At 44.2% G+C, this 9,946-nt stretch overlaps 1 protein-coding gene across 2 annotated transcripts in view; it reads right to left on the minus strand.

Annotated features, from left to right (window-relative positions):
- The window catches only part of Yes1 (YES proto-oncogene 1, Src family tyrosine kinase), a 79,951-nt gene extending 72,500 nt beyond the window's left edge, over nt 1–7,451 (minus strand). Inside the window, exon 1 of one of the 2 annotated variants that reach the window (XM_048363603.1) lies at nt 7,281–7,451. The gene's annotated coding sequence lies outside the window, so the exon portion shown is untranslated. Of the gene's footprint in view, nt 1–6,950; nt 7,130–7,280 lie in introns of those variants that run through there. The other variant, XM_048363602.1, reaches the window with a different exon arrangement.
- Nucleotides 7,452–9,946: the final 2,495 nt, after the last annotated feature.

The following is a 9,946-nucleotide window of genomic DNA, read 5'->3' on the forward strand; positions in this document are numbered from 1 at the left end:
AATTTTTATAACAAAACTTTGAGAGTAAAAAAAAGTCTAAAGGTTTTTAAAAAAAATCTAAAGCTATTTTAATCTATGAAAAAGCACTAAACTTTTTATTAAATTTTAGGAAAGAAATGTTAAAAAAAATCTGTTGCATGTAAAGAAAAGTCTGTAGCTATAAAAGTCTTACAACTATACCCAGAACCACATTCCTACATATAATTTAAAACTTACTTAAGTCTTTTATTGTGGTAGGTGCAATTCTCAAGTATTAATATATAACAGCTCCTTGCCACAGTGCCACTGTATCAAGAATTACAATCATGGAAAGAAATAACTGCAGGGAGATGTGCTTTGTAATAGGAATTTTGGGGCAGCATCAAGGAAGAGATCATCACACCAGGATCTTACCAAGTGTGTAGCCCAATATATAATTGATAATATTCCATTGTACAGGTTTTTTTTAATATCTCTTCCTTTGTGTTATATGAGATTTGAGTACTCTCTAGATCCCATTCCAAATTAGCCAAACTCTAAACCCACCAAGTATAGCCAGGATGAGCATTTTCAGGAGGCAGAGGTAAGTAAAAGAGAGCATATCCACTACTGCTATTCGCTTGGCATGTTTATAAACTGAGCATGTTGAATTTCAGAAGCAGCAAAATTTGCTCAATCCAGGGATTGTCCTACATAGCTGATGATGTGCTTCTTTTGATTTGTTTTGTTTTGTTTCTGAGACAAGGGCTTGATAAATTGCCCAGGCTGGCCTTGAACAATCTTCCAGCCTCAGCTTCCTTTTCAGGATGTGGGACTGTAGACATGCCACTACTCAGCTAGTATCCATGATACTCATCTTCTCAAACCCAAGAAATAAGAAAAAAGGAAAAAGAGTTTAGGATTCCTAGCTGCAAAATTCAGGCAATAGGGGTTAAACTATATGTACTACTGTTTGGACAAATTATCCAGTCCCTTGAGGGTCTGCCACTTTCTAGGAGAAAGTAGGGAGTCCAAAGAAATTCCCTATTAGCAATTCTTAGTCTCCAAAGAGTAATCGTTGTTTTTGTTAAGAATCCCAGTTTAGAGTAGGATGAAATGTATGCTAGAAGCTTCAAGGAACCTTTAGTCTCATAGCTGACTGTACACTTGAACAGGAAACAGAAGAGCAGTGTGACCTGTGGGTGAGGATGGGGAGTTGAGACCCTGAAGCTTGTAATACAGCCCACCTGGCACCTCATCAGTACATTATGCTGAAATTACAGGATTCTCCATCTTCCATAGAGTGGGCTTCAAGAGATTAAAGGCAAACACAACTCTAAGTAGGATATATTGCCTTCAAGACTGCCAGTTTCAGGACAACAGTAGTACTGCTGCAGCCAGCGATTCCTTGGCATACAGACATGTTAAAATGATATTGGCAGCAGTGCGGGTTCTTTTCTCTCACTCTCTGCTGTTACTATAGCTCCTTTTGCTAAATCTGCCTCTGAGTTTAGACAGGAGCTGGATGGTTCATAATCACCCAGCAGCTGCAGCTGAGCAATACTCAGTCTAATTGTGGCACTGGAGCAGCTGAGATGAAGACATAATATACACGCTACATAGCCATACACAAACTGCTATACACACTACTGATAGGAGCTCAAGATACTTTAATATGAACAGATTCTTTCCTTTAAAGAAAAACAGTTATGCCTCGGTAGAGGACCTTTATTTATATTAAAACCTGTTTAAACATGAACTGAAGGTGACCTATGACACATAGTGTTGTGAACAATGGAAGATCTTACTAAAACTTCCTGTAAATATACACACAATAAAGCTGGCTCCACAAATACCACCTTTACAACATGACAAAGTTCCTATGATATAAGAATTTGGCACAGATATGCTCTCTTCTTCAGTGTGCCATCACAACAACGCAAAGCAGTAACAAACATCAACAGCTAAAGCAGAAGCCATTACACAAAACAAGTAGCACAAGACAATAATTCTCTGCATTTCTGAAACATATTGTCATTTGCTTCCTTCTGAAACAAAACCCTTGAAGGAAGATGTGTATCTTCCTTCAGCTGATAGACATTTTCATAAAATTTAAGTAATGACAACTTATTTTTCACAGAATTTCACGACAACCTTAAAAATGTCAAATCTAAGGCTGAATTTATTGATTTAAAAAGAATTCTAACCAATCCATAAATTCATATGGAACAGCAAAAAACCTAGAATAGCCAAAGCAATTCTAGGCAAAAAAAGCAATGCAGGAGGTATCACAATACCTGACTTCAAGATCTACTACAAGGCCATCATAACAAAAACAGCATGGTATTGGTATAAAAACAGATCGGAAGACCAATGGATTAGAACTGAAGACCCGGAAATAAAACCGCACTCTTACAGCCAACTGATATTCGACAAAGGAGCTAAAGATATACAATGGAATAAACATAGCCTCTTCAACTACTGGTGCTGGGAGAACTGGGCAGCCATATGCAGAAAACTCAAAGTAGACCCAAGCCTATCACCATGCACCAAGATCAACTCAAAATGGATCAAGGACCTCAACATCAGACCTGAATCCTTGAAACTACTGAAGGACAGAGTAGGAAAGACACTAGAACTTATAGGCACAGGAAGGAACTTCCTGAATAGAGTCCCAGGGGCACAACAAATAGGGGAAAGACTCGACAAATGGGACTACTACAAATTAAAAAGTTTCTGCACAGCTAAGGACATAGCCACCAAAATAGAAAGACAGCCAACGATATGGGAAAGGATATTTACCAGCACAGCAACAGACAAAGGCCTGATATCGGTCATCTACAGAGAACTCAAAAAACTAAGCCCCTCCAAGCCCAATAAACCTATTAGGAAATGGGCAAAAGAGCTAAAGAGAGACTTCACAAGAGAAGATATAAAAATGGCAAAGAAACATATGAGGAAATGCTCAACATCCCTGCTAGTAAAGGGAATGCAAATAAAAACAACCCTGAGATACCACCTCACCCCAGTTAGAATGGCCTATACTCTGAACTCAGGAAACAACAAATGCTGGAGGGGCTGTGGGGAAAGAGGAACCCTTCTCCATTGTTGGTGGGAGTGCAAATTAGTACAACCACTTTGGAGAACAGTATGGAGGTTTCTCAAAAAGCTCAATATAGACCTACCCTATGACCCAGCCATACCACTCCTAGGCATCTATCCTAAACAGCAAAATCCAAGATATCAAAAAGGCATTTGTACTACCATGTTTATCGCGGCACAATTCACAATAGCTAAAATATGGAAACAACCCAGATGCCCCTCCACAGACGAATGGATCCAAAAAATATGGTACTTATACACAATGGAATACTACATAGCGATTAGGAATGGTGAAATATTGTTATTTGCAGGGAAATGGTCGGAACTCGAACAAATAATGTTGAGTGAGACAAGCCTAGAACACAGAAAACAAAGGGGCATGATCTCCCTGATATATGACTGTTAACAAAGGGAGACGGAGAGACAGTAGAGACCAAGTCTGGGAATACTGTATATGTTCTTGATACATTGTATATTGCATATATGTCAACCTGACCTAGACAAGGGATAGAAAAACAGGTTGTAAGATATCATAAGAAATGTACACACTGCCCTACTATGTAACTGCACCCTCTTTGCACAACACCTTGTAAAAAAATTTATGTCCAATTAATAAAAAAAAAAAAAAAGAAATGTACACACTGCCCTACTATGTAACTGCACCCTCTTTGCACAACACCTTGTAAAAAAATTTATGTCCAATTAATAAAAAAAAAAAAACTTAAAAAAAAAAAAGAATTCTAGTCTAGAAAACTGAAAATGGATAAAAGTAAAAAAATGACTCCTTTGATGCCAAAAGCTGTGTTGATATATTACCTAATTTTCTGAAAAATAGGGTATTTGATCATACAATGGTATCTGCTCATTTTAAAAATGATTTTGATTATTTTTCACTTACAACATTTAAAGTGAGGAAAACCGTGTCTTCTCTCAAAAGTCAAGTAATTATCATTCTGAAAGAACCCAATATTTTTTCTGAAATTCTCTAATTACTGTACATTTGGAAGTCGCATTTTCAAGGCAGTTATATACACTAAGTGGTATATGAAAATTAGGATTTGATAAATCTAAACCTAATGGCAAAGTATGTTCTAAAGCCAATCACCAAACACTAAATCCTTAATCCAAGTATCTCATATACATTACACACAACATTCTTTAAAGAAAAATTTCATGTAAAATAAAACTCAGATACAGGAAAGCACACACAAGAGGCATTCAACTTAATATATTACACACAACTGGTTAAAAAATCAACAGAATAACAAAAACAAAAAACCCTGCCACCTGGTCAGAAGCAAGGTAGAAATCACTGCCTCCTCCCTCCTACTAGATCTTTTAATGAAATCACTTTCCTGAAGATTTTTATTTTTATTTATTTTTTGCCAGTCCTGGGGCTTGGACTCAGGGCCTGAGCACTGTCCCTGGCTTCTTTTTGCTCAAGGCTAGCACTCTGCCACTTGAGCCACAGGGCTGCTTCTGGCCATTTTCTGTATATGTGGTGCTGGGGGATTGAACCCAGGGCATTCATGTATGGGAGGCAAGCACTCCTGCCACTAGGCCATATTCCCAGCCCCCTGAAGATTTTTAAAAATATAGTCTTACCACCCAAGTTTGCATTCCTAGACACCAAATCTTAACAATGCTTTTCAAAAATTTTCACTAGGCTTCTTTATTAAATAGGACTAATAAGGAATGGCCAGTGAATTGACTCACTAGATGAAGAGCTAAATATATTTGTTGTGTTTGGGGTTTTTTGTGCTAGAACTTTAACTCAGGGCCTCAAGGTCTCACTTGGCTTTTTCACTCAAAACTGGTGTTCTACCTCTTGATCCACATCTCCACTTCTTGCTTTTTGCTGGCTAATTGGAGATAAGCCTCACAGACTTTCCTGCCTGGGCTGGCTTTGAACTTTGATCCTCAGATCTCATCATCCTGAGTAGCTTGTACCACCAGTGCCCAACTTAAGAGCTAATTATATTTTTAAGCGAAAATTACTCATATAAAAGTATGTACAGCTTAAAATCCATGCAAATGAACCATGAATAAACAAGATGGGTTGGTAATAAGTATTTCATTCATATTAGGTCACTGCTATTCTTTTATTCTCTTACCACTACATACAATAAAATACAATTTGCATAAACATTTTTTCAGTTTCAGAATTCTTGAACTAGACATTTTTTCCAACAATGTATTAATATTATATATACTTTGACCATAGACAAATTCCACCTATCCCAGGAAAATAGATTAAAGCTGTAATTTCACTTTCGGTGGAACAGAAAGGAGTCAATTTTGTGGTTTATGAAGTCAGCAAAACTAACTGGAAAATTAAAGTTATTATAACATTATGGTAGTTATTGCTAAGCACATATTTTAAGAGCTCTTTTATCTTTTATCCTGGAAACATGTATATGAACAGTCATGTATTTAAGATTTCTACCAAAAGCAATTGGTTGGGGTTTTTTTTTCTTTCAAATTTAGGACCCTCTGTGTCGTCAACAAGCATGTAAATTCTTCACTGAGGTTCAGCTAGCGTCTAAAAATTCAGGTACAACTATATGTTTATATGGCAGGGTTCTCACATATTTTAAGAAAAAAAATGGCCTTGGTGAAATGTAACCTTGTCTCAAAGTATAATGTATGAATATATGTGATGCACACAGAAGCGCCTTGGCTTCTAATTCAAGACATTCCTTCATTATCTATCCATTCAAAATGTTTCCTGTCTGCTGTGTGCCAAGCACTGTGTTGGTTGATATAGATTTAATATGTATTTTGTCATAACTGCAGCCACACGCACACACATTTAGCAATATTTTCCTAAGTGTGTAATTTAACTCTAGGAAGTTAACAAGATAAACACTTTTAGCACAACAATGCATGTATATACTACCATGGCATACATCCTTGAAATTACCTATGAGAAGACCCCCATCAGCAGACATACAAAACAAATGGCATGGATGTAAAGCTTTAGTGATACTAAGAGACTTTTCATTTATTTAACAACTTATAAATGATCAGACTGTTATGTTACTGCAGGACTGGCTCAATGAAGTTTGCAGAAAATAACCAAAGCTGAACTACGCCGCGTCCCACTCACAAAACAAAAATGAGGCAACCCCTCCAACCAGACGCGATTTTCCAAGAGCTTCTTAAAACAGCTCTGCCCTCTGCCCAATAAAGCAAAAGCTGGAAGCAATTACCAAGAAGAAACACACACACACACACACACACACACACACACACTTTTAAAACAAAATTTCCTTGAACACATGTGGACAGAAACCGAGCCCAAGGGGAGGTGGGGCGGCCCGGTACCGCACAAGTGGCCGCGGAAGGGTGGATCTCCCCACCCCCATGCAAAACAAAGGAAAACTTTAAACATGTTGCGGTTTTCAATCAAACCCGGGGCCTCCCGGAGCACCCCCGCTCGCCCCCGCGCCCTCGTTCCCCACGCCCGGCCCAGTGATCGCCAGAGTCCGCCCGCGGACCTCCGTCCTCTCTCATGGAGCGGGTCCCCTCGACCCCTGCTCCAGCTCGGGGACCAGAATTAAGGCTTACCTACCCCGCCCCTCCCCACCTCGCCAACACGCACACCTCGCCGGGGTTGGGGTGGGCACACGACGTCCGAGGGACTCGGGCGGGGGCCGGGAAGCCAGAGGTGGGGCGGGGACTGCGGCCGAGGCAGCAGGTAGCGCGGGCAGACGCGACACGCCCGCCGGGCCGGGGGAGGGGAGAAGTTTCTCCCGAACTTCCCGACTGCGGGCCGGCGGGGAACTGCGATCGCGGAGTCCGCTTCCCAACGCCGGGCGTCGGGGCCTAGCGCTGCCGGGAGCGGGGTCGCCGGTTCCCCGCCCGCAGGGCCGCGCCGGGGTCCTCACCTGCCCTCCGGCCGCGCTCGCATGGGTCGCGGTGGCCGCGGCTCCGGCGGGGTCGGAGAGGGGGCGGCGGGCGGAGGAGACGCCCGCGAGGCTCTCCCGCTCTCCCTCCTCCACCTCGTCCACCTCCTCGGCGTGGGACGCGGGGCGTGGGGCGGCAGCGACGACTGCGGAGACCGCCCGGGACGCCTTACTTCAGAAGGAGGGAATTCCCGGGCTCCCCCACCCCGCGGCTCCAAGCCCCGCCTCTCCACACAGGCCACGCCCCCTGCGCCCTCCGCGGGGGCGGGGCGGGGGCGACGCGGGCGAGGGTGGGGCGGGGGCTGCAGCTACCTGCGCCGGACGCCGGCTCACCGGAACTCGTGCGGCGCCGCGCGCCTCCAGCGCCTTCCGGCGTCGGCGGCCTCGCGCGGGAGCTCCTTCGCGCACCTCTGGCTCTTTTGCGCTCGGTGGGGGTGGGGGGTGTCGGCAGCGAGGCAGTGTCACTCGTGCCGACCTAACATGGCGGCAGGGTCCGGGGCGGACTCCCGAGGCGGCGCCGGCTGAGGGGGCGTGGGAGCGTGTGTGGTGGGGGAGGCGCCTCTCCGCCCGCGAAGCCCTGGCGCGCCCGCGAGAACCCCGCCAGCCCGGCTGCCGCGGCGAGGGAGCGGGGCCTGCGCTCCGCAGTCGAGAGCTCTGGGCTTCGTGTCGGAGGGGAGGGGGGGCACGGGAAGAGGATCTGGGACGCGGGCTCGCGGGGCACTCTGCTTCTGCGCCCTTGCCGCCGGTCGTGGTCAGCTCGCGGCTCCTGCGCGGGGGCTGGGAAGGCGGCGCTCACGCCCTCCTCACACCCTGGTCACCGTCCAGGAGCGCTGGAGTCTGGCCTCCTTCCGAGGCCGGGATCCTGTCCCTGCCCCCGGGAGCTTCCTGTTGACTGTGGGTCGAATCAGCCTAGCCGGGAGGGGAACTGAAGCAGTTCTGTTGGCAGCCCTCCCGGTAATGGTGGCTGCGACTCGTCTTGGCACCGGGTATTCGTGAAGGATCCTGGCTACGTTCCAGGGAGGCAACTGGGGCAGGTATTGAGACCCCCCCTACATGACAACTGCGGGGCCCCAAAGTAGAGCCAGCCCCAAGTAGGATGGTTGTCCCGGATCCTGTGCACCTTTCCTGTTTTCCTTGCAGAAAAAGGGAGGGTCCAAAGGAATGGGGGTAAAGGGGAGGGTTAGTCCGGGTGGAGATGGGCTGACCCTAGTGCTAAACTTCTGCTTTGTCACTTTTAATCCCTCCCCCCCCCCCCACATTTGCTTTGTATTTCCTGTTTGGCGAGGTTATCTGAGTATTAATGTGGGATTGTTGGTTTCCTTTGTGGGTTTTTAGTGAAATTCAGAATCATCTTCAACAAACAAGCTATGACACAATCATTTGTCAGTATTCTGGTATTCTAGGAATTTGACAAAATACATAGAAGGGTTCTTTAAGAACGTTTCTTCTGTTGATTAAATGAACTCAGTCCCCTCTAGGCAACCATGTTGACAAAAACATTCAGGTGATGCAGAATGGGCTTCATTTTGCCATGACTACCTTGGATTCTAACATTTTTTGTGGGGGAGGGGTATATCCACATGAAAAGTCCTTAAGTTATTGGGTTTCTGAACTCCCAATTAAAACAGTTTTATTTTCCTAAACTCTCTTAATAAAATAATTTATCGGGGCTGGGGATATGGCCTAGTGGCAAGAGTGCTTGCCTCCCATACATGAAGCCCTGGGTTCAATTCCCCAACACCACATATAAGGAAAATGGCCAGAAGTGGCGCTGTGGCTCAGGTGGCAGAGTGCTATCCTTGAGCAAAAAGAAGCCAGGGACAGTGAGTGCTCAGGCCCTGAGTCCAAGGCCCAGGACTGGCAAAAAATAAAAATAAAAAAATAATTTATCCCAGCTTTGAATTTGTTCTCTATGTAGTTTTGGTGGGGATGGTGAGGGGGAGTTGGCCCAAATGCTGGGGTTTGAACTCAGTGCCTTTTGTAGTCTATCTACTTGAGCCTCCTTGGAAGCCCCACATTTTGCTGGTGAATTGAAGGTAAGAGGTGCAGGATTTGTCTTCTTCAGGCTCACTTGGAACTGAGATCTTTGCATCTTAGCTTTCTGAGTAGCTTAGGTTATAGGTGTGAGCCACTGGTACCTGTCTATGAAGTCTTAAAAGTTGAGAAAGTCTCAAAAATGTCATGTTATTTAGTTTTCTTCACTCAGTTTTTTTTTTTTTGGTGTGTGTGTATGCCAATCCTGGGACTTGAACTAAGAACCTAGGTGCTATCCTTGAGCTTTTTTTGCTCAAGGCTAGCCCTCTGATGTTTGAGCCCTATCTCCACTTTTAGCTCTGGTGGTAAATTGGAGATTGAGGCTCATGGATGTTCCTGACTGGTTTTACTTCCAATTATGAGCCCCAGATCTCAGCTTCCTGAGTAACTAGGATTACAGGCATGAGCCACTGATTTCTACTCTCTTTTTGGTTTTTTTGTGGGTTTTTTTTTTTTTTTTTTGCCAATACTGGGGCTTGGACTCAGGGCCTGAGCACTGTCCCTCTCTTGAGCCACAGCCTCACTTCCAGCCTTTTCTGTTTATGTGGTGCTAAAGAATCGAACCCAGGGCTTCATCCCTGCTAGGCAAGCACTCTACCACTAAGCCACATTCCCTGCCCCTCTTTTGGTTATTTTTAGTCTTTTCTATTATGTCAGTTCCTGATTTCCTTTACTTCTTTAGAATATTCAATGCCCAATGCTAAGTTTTGGTCTGTAAATAACCTGATAAGTTTTCAACCTTATATTTAATCACTCATTTCTCCCCAAGGGTATTTAAATTTTTAAAAATAAGAATCTGGGAAGTCTGAGTTTGATATAATAAAAATTATTGACTGGCATATTTGGCTCATGAGGAGACTGAAATCAGAGGATTCTTGCTCAGAGTCATCCCTGGCAAGAAAGTCTGAGATTCTCCAATTAAGCACCAAAAAAAGCCAAAGGTG

The sequence above is a fragment of the Perognathus longimembris genome, chromosome 15 (genome assembly GCF_023159225.1).
Source record: "Perognathus longimembris pacificus isolate PPM17 chromosome 15, ASM2315922v1, whole genome shotgun sequence".
In the NCBI taxonomy this organism is placed as follows: domain Eukaryota; kingdom Metazoa; phylum Chordata; class Mammalia; order Rodentia; family Heteromyidae; genus Perognathus; species Perognathus longimembris.